Here is a 15,535-nt window from a genome sequence, read left to right as displayed (position 1 = left end):
CCTGACTGAGCTGTCAACGAACAAAAGTGAACCAAGTCTGGGTCGACAAGCATGCTACAGTTCATGCTGGCGAACTGGTTCCGCTTTCAGTTGCCGTTCCGCTATCATTGCGTTTGGGCCTTATAGCTCAAAGACGATGGTGGTGCTGTTCTGGATTGGCAATTAGTGCATCCTTGTCGAAGTTGGTACACAGCAAAAAATTATGTAATCTGCATCGATGTAATTCATGTCGATGTATAAAAACTTCTATGTAACCACTAATTTCATATGCAATATAGCATCTTTTTGGTGTTATATTACATCGCCTTGAAATTACACTGAAACAACATTACCATTTTGCATTACATTGAATTTGTGTAATAATCACATTGAAACTAAACAAATATTACACGTAAACAGATGCAACCAAGTCGTTCCAACATATTCGAGTGATATTACACAATTTCGATGTCATTTTGCATCCAACACCAATGCAATGATACATCTCGCAACACTGCCCATACTTTGTTTTGGTCGGTTGCTTAAGATGGCCGCCGTAGCAGAAGTTCGCGATCGCGAAGTCTTTGTGCGGATTAATCGTCGCGATAATCTTGGGAATCTTAAGTTTTCAAAGTATTATACAAGTGCGCTTGTGTCCGACAACATGATAAAAGTTTTGTAACCGATTTTGTAGTATGGTGAAATAAAAATTTAACGGCCCATCAGCAAGCGGAGCCAACTCCCAGGACAATTGCAATTTCCTCATGGCAAGTGGCTCACAGCGAAAGAGTGTTCAGCCAAACATAGCGATTGCCGTCGACCAGCAATAGTCGTGATCCTGACCACAATCCTCGGAATCCGGAAAGAGGATCATTGGGTGAGTGCTACAATCAGTCGCACCATAACAGTTTGGTTCCGGCGGCCTCCTCATGTTACGATATAAATAACAGTCTTTCTTTTGTTCCAGAACCTGCTCCAGTATTACCACCGGATTTGCCTGTAGAATGAAGTGCCGTTCCTTCGGAGCCTTAAGCCTTCTTCGGATGGCACTGGAAAGCGGAGATTGTCATCAAATGGACCCAATTCATTCTGCTGTCCATGGGTGGAAAAAATCCAAAACTCCTGCCTCCACGAATACACGACATGCAATCGATGAACCAGATCAGCCGCAAAATACAATGCAACCGAGTGGTAGGTACTTCTAATGCGGGAGCACTCGATCTAGCATTGGAACGGCGACTACAGTTAAACGGGTAACTATAAAATTTAATACAGTTTCTCTATAAATATTAGTTTATCTCTTAACCCCTAAGTTTACCTTTTTGAATTAGCCAGCATGTGTGGGCTCATATTTCACACGTTTTTTTTTTATCAAAGACCAGATGATGATCAACGACCAATAATTCAAAAATACATTGTGAGTTTTTAGAAAATTGATTGATAGATAGATTGGCCGTAGCGATACACTCGCAGCTAATCAGCAAGATCATGCTGAGGTTGATGGGTTCGAATCTCGTTGGTAGAGAGTTATTTCGAGTTGGAAATTTTCTTCAATTTCCAGGTCACAGAGTATCTTCGTGTCTTCCATACGCAGGGTGTTGATCCATACGGGAAAAACTAAAAAAAATCGGAAAATTGTAGAACACACCGGGAAAAAGCATTTAAAAATTTCGCCAAGGGATGCACGACTGAGTTGCTAGAGAGATAGATAACGGTAGCAAGATATTTTATGAAATGCTTCAGGAATCGCTATGATTATTGACCAGCTACTTGGAAGTTCTTAGGAAATCACTAAAAAAATAGTGCATTTCAAGTGTGACTTAAAGTGGATTCTAAAGAAAAGTAGTTTTGGCGAAGTTTTAAGCAAATTTTTAATAATTGGTTAAAACTTGAGTTTTTTTCCCAATGAAATTCTTAAGACATTAAGAATTGTTGAATTCCTGGAGGAAATTATACGGATTCTTAAAGAAGTCTGACTGGGTTAGATTCCCATGAAAAATTGCTTGTTAGTTATTTCAATATGTTAAATCCTGTCTAAAATCGGTTATTCGATATTTTTACAACTTTTTGCGCTAGACGCAAGATAAAACATTTGTGTTGGAATGTGAAAAATGTATATTGGTACCGAATAACATGTATGTTAATGGGTTTAGGGTTCCATTCACCGCTCATCCTAAGTATGAAGTCCTATATTAGTCATTGCAACTGGCCCTCACCACAAGGGAGCCCAATAACGGCCGCAAAGTAGAAAAAAGAAAAAGAAGAAATCCCATATACAGCACTAGTAAGAAATCAATTCCTTTCATTAGCTGGTTGTTGTCTTTGTACTATAGTATGACAACATATTGAACCGAGGCAGTTAAGAAGCATTTTTCAATCTACCATAATAAAATCATTGTTAAACTCATATTTACCGCCTTGAACAGTCTAGAATTATTTTTTATAAATAATGTATAATATAAAATCATATGAATTTCATTCTAATACATACCATTTTGGTATACTAATACATGCTGATAACTTTTATTGCGAAAATTCGTTCAGATTTTTCAAAATAAATCTAAGAGCAGTGAATGGAGCATGAGCGATGAATGGCGTCCTTACGGTACTCTTCACACTTTGAGATTCGTCACAAATATTCTCCAACCACTCTTTTGTATTCACAAATTATTCAGATTTCTTAAAACAATCAGAATCTCAAATCAATCCCATTGAACTGAAATATTATGTCATAACTTTTATGTATTCATCAATTATTCTGAAATTATCTTGGAATTTTCCGTAACCTTTCATCAGTTAGATTCGACACAAATATTCTTCAATACCGCCTTTATATTCATAAATAAATCAAAATTAATCTCAGTTTTTTTCGGAATCTTCAAACAATCCCGTTTGACTTTAATATTCTCTCATAACTTTTTGTATATCTGGATTGTTCAACAAAAAATCTCAGAATTCTCTAGTTTTTTTCCCGTAGCTTTGAAATGTTTTTTTTTTTTGCAAATATTCTCCAATGATGAAAAAACCCTAACAAAATTTTGGATGAATATTTATTTGGGAAAATAAGAATTATTGGAAAAATTTTCGAAGAAACGAAAATCTGGAAAAAAATATCTTAGGAAAATTCATGGAAGAATCACTGAAAAATTGTATGGGTAATGACTTGAAAAATGCTTGAACAATGAAGAATTTTTGGAGCAATTACGGAAATTTCCATTATGAAAATTCCCGGCTAAATTCTTGAAGGTATCCTCAACGAAAATCTTGAAAAAAGAGAAATCCGTGAAGGAACTATTGAATTGACTCCTGGAGAAATCTTCGGGATAAACCTAAAGGAAACTGTAAGCAGATGCTTGAGTTAGTTTCTAAAAAAAAAATATATATATATAGTGTAATAATTGGCGTAATATCGCATGGGATCTCCGAAAAAAATTTAAAATGTTCTCAGAGACATACTCTTTTAGATTTCACAGAAGAAATATCTACAGTAATTTAGAGCCAAAAACAAGGGGTGGATCACTATTCCAGTGTACATTTAATGTGCATCAATCTACATCAAATGCATTTTTCTTTCATTAACATCAACTTATCCATGACGCCCCCGTATCATCATAACAACACGTTGTTTGGCAGGAAAACATGAAAGGTTTTTAGTTTCATATATAACAATGTTGATCCTCTCCCCTGTCCTTCGATTCAGGAAGGGGTATAGGCGCGTTCTGCCAATTCGGTCGTGGCAGATTTCTTGTGTGAACAAGTTTCAACATGGACGTTCTAAAGTGCCAGAATGAAGTGTTGCGCTTGTGGTGAGCACTTGAAGATGGGATAGAAGGTCATTACTTCACGTTCACGCTTTACTTTTACTTCTGTAAAAATTCAATACAATAATCGTGCCTGAGCTTAACTATTTAATTAACAGTTGCAAATACAATAGTCGATCTGAGCTTACTAACATGCCGCCGCGTTAATTTTATCATAATGATCTTTTACCTACATCCGTCGAACCATTCTAAATGGCCGTTGTGAGAATATCACCAAGAACTACAACAACAATAAAGTTGGATAGTCCTACAATGTATAATTTTCGCATTTTCGGATAAATTTCTTGTGGTTTATAATCAGTTTCAGGGATTGTTATCAAGGGAATGCAAAGAGCGAATTTTGTATGACTTCAATGTTTTTATTTCTTTTTTTTTTTAGTATCATTCTAAACATTACATTAATTTCTTATATCTAGGTGTTCTGTGTTATAAGACAGCACTATCATCCTAATTTGGTAAAACAAATTTAAGATTGTATTAACATATTGTTAACAACATATTACATTTCATTTGCCGTAGCAGTTCAGATTTTTTACAGGTGAGTTGATTTCACCTGCTTATGAGAGAAAAACACGTTTTCAATTTACTTAACCTAACTTAACCTAAACATATAACGCATTAATCGTGGCAATAGAAGATTGTAACGATTTTTGCCTGAAATTATTAATAATTTTATTTGACATTTGTTCAAATGTTTCAACGTTGGATATTCTATTTAACTCATTTGAACTATACCAGGGAGGAAGCTTCAGAATCATTTTCAAAATTTTATTTTGAATCCTCTGCAGAGCTTTCTTCCTGGTATTACAACAGCTAGTCCATATTGGTACAGCATACAACATGGCTGGCCTGAAAATTTGTTTGAATATCAAAAGCTTGTTCTTAAGACAAAGTTTTGATTTTCTATTAATAAGGGGATAGAGACATTTTACATATTTATTACATTTGGCTTGAATGCCCTCAATGTGATTTTTGAAAGTTAAATTCTTATCTAGCATGAGCCCTAGATACTTAACTTCATCTGACCAATTCATTGGAACCCCTCGCATCGTGACAACATGTCTACTTGAAGGTTTCTGTGGGTTATGTGGGAATATTATTAGTTGAGTTTTGGAAGCATTAGGAGAAATCTTCCATTTTTGCAAGTATGAAGAAAAACTATCCAAACTTTTTTGCAATCTACTACAGATGACACGCAGGCTTTGTCCTTTGGCGGAGAGGCCTGTGTCATCCGCAAACAAAGATTTTTGACATCCCTGAGGTAAGTCAGGTAAGTCAGATGAGAAAATATTGTATAATATTGGTCCTAAAATGCTGCCTTGAAGAACACCAGCTCTTACAGGGAGTCTTTCAGACCTGGAGTTCTGATAATTAACCTGAAGTGTACGATTTGACAGATAATTTTGAATTACTCTAGCAATGTATGCTGGAAAATTAAAGTTAAAGTTGTCGAATGCTTTTTCTATGTCTAGAAGAGCAAGACCAGTAGAACAGCCTTCAGATTTGTTGGAACTGATCAAATTTGTTACACGTAAAAGTTGATGAGTGGTCGAATGTCCATGGCGGAATCCGAACTGTTCATTGACAAAAATTGAATTTTTAATTGATGTGGGCCATCATTCTGTTCAAAATGACCTTTTCAAAAAGTTTACTGATAGAGGAAAGCAAACTGATTGGACGATAGCTAGAAGCTTCTGCAGGATTTTTGTCTGGTTTTAAAATTGGAACAACCTTAGCATTTTTCCATTTGTCAGGAAAATATGCTAATTGAAAATATTTGTTAAATACATCAACTAAAATGATAAGCTTTCTGGTAGTTTCTTGATGATGATGTAGAAAATTCCATCATCGCCAGGAGCTTTCATATTTTTGATTTTTTAATAATAGTTCTCACTTCTTCCAAATCAGTCTCCCAAGAATTTTCGAAAACGTTCTCTTGATTGAGAATAGTAGTAGCTTGGTTTTCAATTGGACTAATAAGTCCTAAATTAAAATTGTGCGCGCTTTCAAACATCATAGCATGTTTTTAAGCTTTTTCACAATTAGTTAGTAATAATTTGTTTTCCTCTTTCAATGTCGGTATTGGCTTCTGGGGTTTTTTCAAAATTTTAGATAATTTCCAAAAGGGCTTAGAGCCAGGGTCCAATTCAGAAATCTTATTTTCAAAATTTTTGTTTCTTAATTGTGCAAAACGTTTCTTGCAAATCCTGTCATATAATTCTCACAGCAGGATCGCGAATGCGTTGAAATTGTCTTCTCTTTACGTTTTTAAGGTCAAGAGTTTAAGATCATCGTCTATAATCATGGATTCAAATTTTACTTCACATTTTGGAATTGAAATGCTCCTGGCTTCAACAATGGAATATGTTAAAGTTTCAAGAGCATTGTCAATATCAAGTTTTGTTTGTAAAGAAATGTTAACATCAAGATTAGAGTCAATATACGTTTCATATATATTCCAGTCGGCTCGAAAATAATTGAAAGTGGAACTGATAGGATTGACAGGGTGTCCATCCATCCGGGAAATCCGGGAAAACCCGGGACCGGGAAAAATACGGGAAATACCCGGGAATTTGGTGAACACCCCGGGAAAACTGTGGGCTTCGTGGCCTTGCGGTTAGCGGCGTCAGTCGTCTAGGCGTATTGTGCCACGAGGTGTGGATTCGATTCCCGCTGCAGTCGGTGAAAACTTTTCGTCAAACGAAAAAATCATCACTGGGCTACTGGGTGTTTCGTGTTGTCCGTTGCCTAATGTTAGTGATCGTTCAGTCTGTGCAGCCTATGTGCTGAAGACGGTGTAAATTGTCTTTTCAAAACAAAACATAAGACTACCGGTTTATTTAAATTTTAAGTACTATGGGGTAAAACTAGAATTTTTAACAAGGGGTGCACCACCGTCTGTATTTCGAACTTCGCATTATGATTATTTTTGGTGAGGTGATAGAGAGATACTTAACGATTAGGATCCTTGAAAAAATTTTAAAGGGGTACTTAAGGATTTCTGAAAATGTTCTTGGCGAGATCCTTGTTCGATTTCCATTTGAAATCATGGCATATGAAATCTTTGCGGGAATCCTAACGAAAATCGAACCGATATTCGACCAGTATTTAAAATTTCTTTCTGAGAGATTACTGAAATGGTTATTAGTAGATTGCTAATAAGATTTTCAGTAGATTATAGAAAAGGTCCTTGGCTAATTTTGTTTTAAATTCTTAGAAGTTAATGTCCCTCTGACATTTGGATAAAAATATATTTTTTAATATTATCCGTTCAATGTTTTTCTCACAGGAGCTCTTTTTACTTAAAATTTCAATCACAAACCACATAGTAAATGTTCATTCAAACAGCATAAATGCTGATACATATTTTTTAAATAGCAGTTTCCTGAGAAAAATCATATTAATTAATTGTGAATTTAAGAAAAAAAAAAAACAGACGAATTTATATGATTTAAAATTGTTTTATTGAAAATTTACACTGAGATATTTTCTTGAGGAATGCGCAGAAAATTACTGATTTTCCTCGGTGGATTTTTACTTATTGTACCCAAATCCTTGGGCAACTTGGCGCAACTCGCATACAGTTAACTGGATTTCTATTTGATCCCTTGTGAGATTTTAACATATTCCTGCAGCAGTACTTCTTGGGAAGATTCTTGAAGGTCATCTGACTAGCTTTTCTGATAGTTCCAGGTGAATTTCATCCCACGGTATACAATGGGCTATGAAACCCATTGGAAAGTGTCTTGAAATATTCACAGAAGCCGCCAAAATTGCTTGCTATATTCCTTACAATATCTTCCAAAAATTTCCTGGCAAAAATATCTTCACGGGTAGATCCATACAGAAGATCATAGAAGATATTATATGGAACGCAGACGTGATATGTGTGAGACCCTATCAAGGATATCTATTGATAAATGTAAAAATTTTCGAAGGATTTTCCTAAACCGCTAATTAGGTTCCTTGCCAAGGTGGAAATCACGAAGCATCTTACGCGTGTAAACCAACGCAAAACAAACAAGCCAGACTCGCAAACAAATTTGATGAGAGTAGGTTTGCACCCGCCTGCACGGGAGAACATACCAGGACATATATTAAAATGTTCGTGAACATTTACTCGCGTGCAACTAAACAAGGTGAGATTTATTATGGTTTTGACAGACAAATCAAGTGTACATCCATCAAATCGACAGTAAACTACAAGTTTGTAATAAAAGTCCCTTGAAGTCTAGAAAAATCAGAGGCCTTTTCTACCAAAAGCCCAATTGACTTCGAACAGCTCCGAATACGTACACGAAAAGATTTATCATCGACAGATTACAGCACTCGCGAGTAGACTAATCCTTTGTGAGATCTATTTAGATATGCTGGGAAAAACGAAAAAGAATATGTTTTTGTAATTGTAGTTAATGGATCATTAAAATAACCAAAATGGCCGCAATGGAAAGCATAGATAGCGCCACCGTAGCCTTGTGTGTTTGACAGAACAGCAATGCTGTCACAATGTTAAATCCCATATACAGTGGCGCCTTTGTTTTGATGCGGTGAGCACTTGCAAAAACTACCTTCAATGATCCATTGAATATGATCCTTTTTCTGATCTGCATTTAAGTCACCTTATACTAAAAACCAATCAAATCGTTTTTATTTGTTTAATAAAAAATGATTTCTACAATTTTTGTTTGCAGGGGTCCGCGGATATTTGTAGAACTTGAAAGGGGCCACAGCTCCAAAAAGATTGGGAACTACTGGCCTAGACGGTTCTTATAAGGCCTCTGACGAGATTTTGTATAGATTTCTGCAGATTGACAGCGAATTCTTTCAATAATCCAAAACAAATGTCATGGCTAGTTCTTCGATGAATAAATAAATAAAGAGGTCCTTTAGGTATTCTTGTAAAGTATTTGACTAGATTATTAATATGTTCATTGAATCTTTTGAAGATTACTTGGAAGATGCAATCTTGGATTCATGTGATAAGTTTTAGCCAGCTGCATAGGAGAACAATAACATGTATTTAGAAATATTGTTTCTGTTAAAAGATCTTTTCTTGGATCCAACATGAGATTCATCACAGATCCATCATTTCTCCATAAATCAGGCATAAGCCATGTCTAACGCATAATTCTTAAGGCATTCTTAGAAGGTAATAGGTTGGCTATTGAACTTTGCCCTTTTGTGAAAGTTTAGATGCACAAGTATATTATTCCATAATTTCTCTGAACTTCCTACGAGTTCCAGGGGGTAACGGTGTTTTAGATATTTCAGCAAATCAGCATTGTTTTTTCATAAGGGCCTATCTGCATTCATCGATTTCTCTTCATCGTTGTTTGCTTTGCGTTATTACAGAAAACTGATTCTGTTGTCGTAGGATGAAGAATCACTATATCTTCTTCATTAATAAGAAATATTGTAGATTTATTTTAGCAAAGTTATTAGCGGAAGAGAGGATCGATGAAGATGTGCAGAAATATTTTAAATCTTTTTGTCCATAACCCTTTTAAAATGTAAACCGTTTTTTTTTGAATTGTATTAAAATTAATTCATAAATAAATTAGATCATGTCCATATCTTCAGATTATGATAACAAATTTATATTTGACAGCTGCTACGGATTGATTCGGCTTACTTCGTACAAGTGTACGGGACGAAACAAAATGTTCAAATGAACTCAGAAAAAAATGTTTTATGCGAGGAAACCTATCAATCTGATTAGTTTATCCACGGTGTTTTGCGGGTTTGATGTAATTAGTAAGAATACACGAGATGTAACGTGAACTTTCATGCGATATCTGGTTGTCTGGGTTGAAATGTAACAGGGACATGATCAGAATCAAAATATGTACAATGTTTGTAATTTAAAGACATGGCGTTACTTGTAAGAAAAATGTATAAACAAATACATAATATATCATTTTGAAACAGATTTTGAATACCCCAAGTTTGGGAGACAACCCTTATATTTGTCTCTAATCTGTAGTTTAATGCAAGTTTGAAAAAATCTTGAAAGACTAACTACAATGGGGTTTCTGAAAGTCACATTTATATTAGAAATTTATGCATGTATGATAATAAAATACTCTGAAATATCTCTTGACTCAGATTCTTTATTTTACAAAGTCCAATGAAACAGCCGTTAGTTAGATGTTCTTCACTTTCATCTATGCCAGTCTCCTGATAAAAAAAACTGGTGGTTTTTCAATAATGAGTTCATGTAATTTTCAGTAAATATGTATTACTCAGTGTTTTATTTGTTATTTAAGACCAACCGAATTTCTTTTTCCATTTTTTAAAAGTCTAAAAATGAACAAGCCATCAAATTTGGATAATCTATGAACAAAATACCGTCCATCTTGCTTATTTCAAACCGTTAGTACAATACAAATTTGAGATCGATAGATTTATTTAAAAGGTTCAATCTTTCAATTTGATGATTACCTTGTAAAATTTTTGACTCTAACAACGTGCCCCCTTCAAGTATGGTGAAAATTTGTGTCTATGGAGTTCATGAAAACTGCCAGAGAAATTTCAAGAGAAACTACTATTAAAATAATTTTCTAGACTAATTTCAAAGAAAAAATCCAGTAGAATCTACTATATTAATTGTTAGGAAAATCTTATTTAATTATAACTTTTATTATAAAGGGTTGGCAGAGAGTTTAGTACTAAAAAGAAATTTTCAAACCAATTCCTGGAACATTTTAATATTATTGATGCCCTGAAACTATTTTGAAAAGCGTTGATGTGGAAGTCATTTTTGAATCACACCTCGTCAAATTTCACTTCGTGATGAGATGTAATGGCTGTAATCATGTGAATCTAAATGTTATTATGTGTACAGATTTAATTTAATCGTTCAAATGTCAAACTTATATAATATTGTTGCGTAATAAAATTGTGTCTTATTCAGAATAGTAAGATCTTTAGAGCAAGCTACAAAAATCTAGAATTTTTTAATCACTATAAACAACTCAATTTTCTCAGGATTTGTACAATATCTTCTTATGAATTTATACAAAAGTTGAGCGATTTCATTCGTATTACAAAAATTCCTCAAAATGAAATTCCTAAATTGGTTTCAAAGAAATATTATGAAAAAAAAGCATTTGCATGAGAACGAACATTGTACAAGTACTTCTTAAGAATTCTAAAAAGGGGGGACGGACCTGCTGTAGTGGTTAGAACACACTCCTCTCACGCCGAGGACCTGGGATTGAATCCCATCCCCAAAATAGTCACTAAAAATTTCAGTGACGTTTTCCTTCGGAAGGGAAGTAAAGTCGTTGGTCCCGAGATGAACTAGCCCAGGGCTAAAAATCTCGTTAATAAAGATATGAAAAAAAAGAATTCTAAAGGTCTAAAGGTTAAGCAATTTCATAAGACATTACAATCAGAAGGAAATCTTAGAGGAATTTCATGAAAAAGTTTTACAAGAAATTTTATGTTTTTTTTCTGTTAAAAACATTTGCAGGATATCCAGATCTTCTTATGATTTTATTCAAAGGCGTTTTTATAAAGTACATATTACAATAATCATAAAGAAATATTGGAGGAAATTCATAAATAAGTTTTGAGAAATTATATAAAACTCTTGGGAAAAAAAGATAAAACTTCAAAGAGTTCCTTCTGGAAGAATTAAAACAACTCCTTTGCTTGGAAATACCAGCCAGAGAATTGGCTTGTTTAGGAGTACCTAGTTTTTTACATATTATAAGGGCCCATTCACAAATTTCATATTGCTGAAGGGGGTGGGTGGGTATCCTCAAAATGTTACAGTACATACAAAATTCGAAAACTGTTCATACAAAAAGCGTTACGAGGGGATGGGTGGGTGTCAAAAACGACTATTTTTGGCGTAATGAAATTTGTGAATAGACCCTAATTCTATGTTAAAAATTGAGCCGAAACTTAATGTTTCATAATTGTCAGTGTTCTGAAAATATTTTTTAAACACGTTTGAAGTTAATATGGAAATTGCGTTTGCATCATCCCTCGGCGAATTTTCTACGGAATGAGCTGTCATGAAAATTGAGTATAAAGATTATAATTTTCATTAATCATTAATCTATATTATGTGTTAATTAAGATATTTAATAGCAATAAAATTGTGTTATATGTACTTAGAAAAATGTGCTTTTTCGATCTAGCTACGAAAATCTATGATTTTTTAATTGCTAAACAAACTGAAAAGAAAAAAAAACGTATGGATGGATTCCAAAAGAATCGCTTGACAGGATTAAAACATAACTCCTCTATTATATTATGGAGAAAACTCAAAAGCAATTAATAAAGAAATTCTAAATGCTCAATTCATTTTATGTGGAACAATTCCATGAAGAACTTTTAGATAAATTCTAGAAGAAACTTTTGCTGGATTTACCAAAAACTGGTAATTTAATGGAACTATAGTAACTATAGGTTCGAATTACATAATTAAATCCAGAAAAAAACACTGGATGAATAACAGAAATGTTTCATAAATTAATATTCATATAAATTCAATTTGATAAAAGTACGCTAAAAATACATGAGAAACTCATGGAACATCTAGAGACGTTTCTAAAGGAATTGCGGGAAAAAGTCAAAAGCAAGTCTTGTGGAAAATATTGCAGGAATTCTATAATGTCAGGAAAATATCCTCATGTAGTTTTATAAGAAACTCATGGAAAAATACAATAATCTCCCAAAAAAAGCTATAAGGTATTCCTTTATGATGATCTTTATGATAAAAGCAACTCTTTAAGTAATACCAATAAAAAAAACTGAGGTGGTTTATTATATTGCGTTTATGCATAGGGGCATATGTTTATGGGCCATAATAACACCAGTATCTTCACACTTTCAAATGATTTTAGAACATTTAAAATAGTCAGTGAAGACTGAAGATTTACAAAACTGTCGTAGAAAACCATAAACGAATTTCAAAGCTTTTATGACCCATGCGAGAAGACTGAGTATTTCTGGAGTAACGTTTGCGTCTTCTTAAAACATTGGAAGTTGTTAGAAATTTGTGGTAAAAACTAAAGATTTCAGGAATTTTTGACAGTTTTTAAAAATATTAAAATTATTTTTAAATTATCAAGAAAACCTAAAAAAAATAAAAAATTGCATAGTTATTTATTTTTTATCTATTTTGTTTTGCTGTTTTAATATAATTTAATCTTGTTTCGAATATAATTATTTGATTGATTTGTCAATGGTTCTACCGTCAATGTTGTTAGACATAAAATTATAACTATAATTGTGCTACAATTAAAAATAAAAGCATTAAGGAATTCCTTAAGCTACATGAATTTCAGAAGAAGCAATCTTCGCAGAACTTGAAGATGAATGTAGTAGAATTCCCGAAGCGCATTTTAAGAGAAAATTAACCTAAAATAGATTTCAACCAAATGTCCAGAAGATAAATCCCTTGCGAATTATCTGCAAGTATTTCTAAACAAGGAACCTGTTTCTAGGATTTTCAGTGCACCAGGAGAATTTTCAAGTTTACCAGAGGGTTTCCTGAAGCGGGTTTGTTTGGTTTGGTTTGACTTTATTAACGAGATTTTTAGCCCTGGGCTAGTTCATCTCGGGACCAACGGCTTTACTTCCCTTCCGAAGGAAGTCGTCACTAAAACTTTTTACGTCATAAGTGACTATGTCGGGGATGGGATTCGATCCCAGGTCCTCGGCGTGAGAGAAGCGGGTTTGTTGAATCTTTGCATCTAAGATTTCCCCAAAGCAAAAACAATGAAAACTCATATTTCCGTTAAATATTTGAATAGAAATTCCGTTTAAAATACTACCTCAAATGTTCATTATATATCGATCCGTTGTAGTATACTTAAATTATATATATTTATGTATAATTCAATAATATATTCTTTTGTTATTTTTTTTAGATCGGCACGAAAAACTTGAACGAGCTTTACGATTCATTTCACTCTTGGCTGGAAGAAACTAATCACTACCTGAAGTGCCTGCAGGCTTGATTTTAATCTCTGTCCACTGCGGGTTCTCGGACTATCACATGAAGTGCTCCAGTCGTTATGCTGCATTATTTTAAAGTTTTTGAAGCAATAAAAATGGAATAAATAATGTAAACTTATTGTATTTTGTTTGAAACATATCTTATCTTACCACCATAAAATTCCCTTTAATGGTTGATTAAATTGCTTAAATCGATTCCAAAAATTATAAGACTCAATAACTTAGTCTGTGGGTAAAACCCAATTTAACATCATAACCATTATTTAAAAGCGAAAAAAGATTAAAAAGCAATTTAATCAACCATTGAGAAGAATTTGGGATCGCTTTTTTTCGTACGGGGGATTTGCGATCGCTATGATTACATAGATTTTATATTACATCGCATCGATTACATCGTATTTTGTACGTTGAATATATTACATCGGAAAAATTACATCGGTCGCTTTCATTACACCAATAGCCCGCGAGTACGTCGGGCTGTGTAATATTACACAACCGAGGGAACGACTTGGTTGCAGCAGTTTCGATGTAATATTCAACAACTTTTTTTGCTGTGTAGTAATAACTTTAGAAGAAAGATCACCACAATCATTTTACTGTTAAATTTGGCAACTCAAAGCACAGAAAACCGTATAAAGTATTCAATTCAATTGCAAAACTTTCGCAACATAACTCCACATTTGTGACCAAAAATGCAAAAAAATGTACCGTAAAATGGGTAAAATGTAAGTTTATCACTTTTGAGAGACTCTGTTCTATAATTCCAAGAAGAATGCATGTATTATCATCCAAATATTTTTTAAACCTGTACTGAATGGATGTGTATCGAATAATACAAACGAAATTTTGACAAAATCTTATCGTATACGATATTATAATAACAGAAACATTTTTAGAATTGGAAATTTTGATTCCGGGGTAAGATATGTTATTCAGTTCACGAGATCCGAATCTCGAAAATCTTATAACTTTTTGATAAATCGGTCAATTAGTTTCTCGCTCACTAAAAGAACATGTTTTTTCTCTGAAAATGAATTTTAATCCTCAATACTATAATAAAAAACTTGGTTCACTGAACATATCTGGAATGTATGAAACAGTTTATTTAAGGTGATTATAGAATGAAGCCACACCTCACATTTTTAAGATCACGGAACTTGAGAACCAAAAAGCGCTCCGCATTGAAAATTTATCCCATTGGTCACCACCAGCAAGTAAGTAATTTGATTGATATTCAACGCGAACTGTTGTCAGATTCTCCAGTCTTGTGCACTTGAAAATTCAAAATTAGGCTTCGTTTTATAAATCACCTTAAATGGTGTCTTTATACAGATCTGGCAATAATCAACCCTTCAACAGCTCATCATACATTTCCTAAAAAAATTGATTTCCATGGTACAATTATCTTGAATGTCAAACCGAATTTAGGAACATCAAGCGCAGCTATCAGGTAAAGCGACATCACATGAATATTGATAATTGAAATCGGATCATAGCTCTCTTGACGGTTTAAACATGATGGTACGGGAATGATCAACTTCTACCCACTGATCAACTACACCCCGAATTACGGTACCTTGGCAAAAAAGCTCTCTGTTGTTAACTGCGGAAGTGTATATAAGAACAGTTGAGTTGAGAAGTTGAGAAGGAGGCTTTTTCTCAGTTGGGATGTAATGCCATAAATATGAAAAAGAAGTTGTTTCTTGTTTAATAGGCTGACCATAAGCTAACAGGATAAATATGGGACAAATGAAGAACGA

At 33.8% G+C, this 15,535-nt stretch overlaps 1 long non-coding RNA gene across 2 annotated transcripts; it reads left to right on the top strand.

The window, feature by feature from the left end:
• Window positions 1-538: 538 nt before the first annotated feature.
• Window positions 539-13,883, top strand: LOC110679709. Of its 2 annotated transcripts, none has more exons than XR_002502721.1 (4): window positions 539-612; window positions 674-856; window positions 947-1,232; window positions 13,688-13,883. It is a non-coding gene; the product is annotated as an uncharacterized LOC110679709 (long non-coding RNA). The 2 variants fall into 2 exon arrangements; XR_002502722.1 differs by having other exon boundaries at window positions 930-1,232.
• The last annotated feature ends 1,652 nt before the right edge of the window (window positions 13,884-15,535 follow it).

This window comes from Aedes aegypti, chromosome 3 (genome assembly GCF_002204515.2).
Source record: "Aedes aegypti strain LVP_AGWG chromosome 3, AaegL5.0 Primary Assembly, whole genome shotgun sequence".
In the NCBI taxonomy this organism is placed as follows: domain Eukaryota; kingdom Metazoa; phylum Arthropoda; class Insecta; order Diptera; family Culicidae; genus Aedes; species Aedes aegypti.
The sequence above is the reverse complement of the archived record's forward strand: the minus strand, read 5'-3'. Positions and strand labels throughout refer to the sequence as shown.